This window comes from Pan paniscus, chromosome 1 (genome assembly GCF_029289425.2).
Source record: "Pan paniscus chromosome 1, NHGRI_mPanPan1-v2.0_pri, whole genome shotgun sequence".
Classification (NCBI taxonomy): domain Eukaryota; kingdom Metazoa; phylum Chordata; class Mammalia; order Primates; family Hominidae; genus Pan; species Pan paniscus.
The window spans coordinates 151720817-151724415 of record NC_073249.2 but is presented as its reverse complement, the minus strand read 5'-3'; positions in this window follow the sequence as shown (position 1 = coordinate 151724415).

Here is a 3599-nt window from a genome sequence, read left to right as displayed (position 1 = left end):
CCAGTTTGTCCTTTTTGTGTGTTTTCAGCAGTAAGTTGACTTTAGTCTCTTTAAAATCTAACAACTAATAAGTTTAAAAAGTATTGTGTTTTGAGCTGTATTGTATGAATACATTTGAGTAGGAAACATATTATTCAAAAAAAGAACACAGTAAAACATTTAATTTGGCAAAAATTGTCTTTTAGGCCAGCTAATAAAATCAATGTGAAACAGAAGGCAGAACACTTTTCAGAATGGACTTCAGAGGGTATTACAAGCCAGAAATGAAATATGGGCCATAATATATTTCTTCAGGAATGAAAAAAGAGAACTAAAAGTTTCTAGAGCAAGAACTCTTTGCATTTTCTTCTTGGTGAATACCCTTTAGGGATGGTGATTCTGAGAGCTGAAATCTTAAACCTCAGGACTTTATCTTATGTGGCAGTGGACTTACAAATTTTTGAATTTAAAGAATTTAGTACTCACTTTTTGTCTTTTTATATGCCAGTTGGGGAAGAAAAATGGTAATGAGAAAAAACTTTTAGAACTTAGATTTAAGTCTGTGTTTAACTGAGCAGATTTACATCAGGCTGAGGACTGGAAATAATAGCAGAGTATTTGTAATTTTATTCTAGTAATCATAAATACAACCAGAAAGTAATCATATGGATATAAGTAACTTATCTGCCTGAAACCAGAAGCAACAAACCTGCTTCATTATGGGAGAAAGGGGAGGGATTTTTTTTTTTTTTTTTAAACCGGCTACTCTATTTTAAATCCCTTTGTAGCCAGAAGTCAACCCATCTAATCTTGAGCCTGATACTAATCTCTGTGGGTTTTTGTCTACCTGTCCCAGGCATGAAGTGGTGAGGTCAGCTTTACCTTTACCTGATGTCTAGGAAAGCTTTTGTAGTATAGCCAAGCTCTGCACTGTTAGCAGTTTACAGCATTTCCCAGCTGATTATAATTGGCATCCCTTAGCTTGGGAGGTGGCTGATTGTGAGTATTCATTTTTATTTGCTGTCTTTTTCCTGTGCTCATCATCCTCTGACTCTGTACAGAGAGTTTTTACAAAATATATCACCACCCTTTTTAGTTCCAAAGATGAATGCCCAAAGTTGAAGTAAAACTTCCTAACAAAGAGGCTCAAAGCTATCAAAATAGATGAGATTTATATATCCTGCATATAAAACTGTTAATCATGAAAAGAGATAGATATGAAAGTACTAAAAATATGATATGTGATAGAAGCTTCTGACTTTGCTATCTCTAGCCAGAGATCTTATTTTTAAAACCTAATATTAGGAAAGAATTGAAGTATTTCCATGCTAGTAATATTCAGTGTTTAAGTATGTGAGCACAATACTTACTTGAAATTGAGTATGGTCAGCTTTTGTGAAGATTAGAGAAAGAAAACTCTATATTGTTGGAGTAGCAAAGATGTGGGTAACAAGTAGTTATCTCTTAGGTGTGAAGACATTCATGAGCTGTGAGAGGGTAGGATACCTTTTTTTTTTTGCAATTCAAATCAAGAATCCCATTCAAACATTGAAATGGAAGTCACACTAAGTCAATACTCTTTAAGTGATTCTTTTTATTTGGACAAGGTAGTATTTAGTAGTAGTTTTACATTTGACAAATGTCATTTTTAAAATTCCACATCACTCGTTGTAAATTATAAGTACATCTGTTTTGAATATCCCATAATAAACATTGTTAGATAGAATCACAGCTCATGCTTTTAAAATTTGTTACAGTCATCTGAAAGCTGATAGCTGTAGTATTTCTTGATGTGGTATATTATGTGTATAATTACTCTACTAGCATGATTAAACTAGGTGGCATCTTGGGACTTTTGTTATGGCATGGATGACTTTACCAGTTAGCAAAAGTAATGTTTCTATTTTATTATTTAGAACAGAAGTAATTTAGGTTGCAATACACTAAGTACCAAAAGTATATTAGTGTAGGAAAAATTCTCAATGGCTCCTACCGGAGGAGATAAAGAAACTGATATTAGCACTATATGATTTTTACTCTTTTGAAACACAACTAAATATTTAGATGGATCTGAGTCCAAAAAAAGTTCAGGTACACTGGATGACATCTCATAAACATCTACTTGGATTCAATCAGATAGTAAGTACTATTTTGTAGCCTACATTTTCCCTTTAGTAAATATCTTTACAAGTCAAATATTACCTACAATATCATTTTAATTGATATATAGTACTATGTCCCCTCAAATTTCTTGTATTAAAACATAGTCTGCAATGTGGTGGTATTAAGAGGTAGGGCTTTTGAGAGATAACCAGGTCATGAGGGAAGAACCCTTGCAAATGGGATTAGTGCCCTTATAAAAGAGACCTAAGGGGCTTGTTTGCCCCTTTGACCTTCAGCCATGTGAAGACACACAGGTGCCATCTATGAGGAACGGGTCCTCACCAGACAGAATCTGCTGGTGCCTTGATCTTGTTCACTACCTCCAGAACTGTGACCAATACATTTCTATTGTTCATAAATTACCCCGTCTGATATTTTGTTATAGCAGCCCGAATGGACTAAAACATATAGTATTACACTGCTTGAATAAAACAATTTTATTAGATAAATAGGTTGTATCTAACTTTTTATTATTATGAATAGAGCCTAACATTGTGAGCACTTTCAGGATGTCCTGTTTGAGTGCCTCGGGGGTATTTTGATATGTATTCACAGCAACTTCATGAAATGGATTCTATTATCACCCTTATTTTACAAACATAGAAATTAAAAAATTGATATGTCCACTATCTTGGCGGCAAGTAACAAAGCCAGTATTTGGATTTAGCAGCTCAGTGATTCCAGATGCCATAATCTTAACCACTATGCTATACTATTACCATTTTAAATGACACTGTGAAGGCATCTTTGTGGCTACCTGCTACCTTTTAATGTATATTCTTATTTCCCCAGTGTGAATTCTTGGAAGTGGAATGGATGTGCATGCATAGGTTTAAAAGGCTCTTGAAATGCATTGATTTCCCACCAAATGTTGCACTAAATTACATCTCCACCAGCAGTGTTTGAAGTGTTTTTGGAACCCTTGTCTGTCCTGCCTAAATTGGAGTTGATAAATATTTTTTAATCTTATACTCAAAAATACAATTTTAAAAAACTTTATTTATTACTTGATATAAAATTGTAGTTTGCATTTCGGAGAACCAGTATCCTTTTTTTTTTTTTTTTTTTTTTTTCCAGGCAGAGCCTCGCTGTGTTCCAACTACTGGGCACAAGTGATCTTCCCAAGTAGCCAGAACTACAGATGCATGCCACCACACACCACACAAATTTTTTTTTGTAGAGACTAGGTCTTGCTGTATAATATGACGCACAGGCTGGTCTCGAATTCCTGGGTTCAAGCAGTCCTCCCACCTGTCTTCCCAAAGTGCTGAGATGATAGGCATGAGCCACCACTTCCAGCCGAAAACTAGTATCTTATAAAGGGGCTAAATTTAAGCACAAGCTGCCACTTTTGTGACTTTTTTTTCCCTTTAGTTATTCTGCATATATGACTAAAGTGAGCATTCATTAGGATTTTTTCAGCTGAGGTTTCATTCACTTGATATCAAATGTTTTAC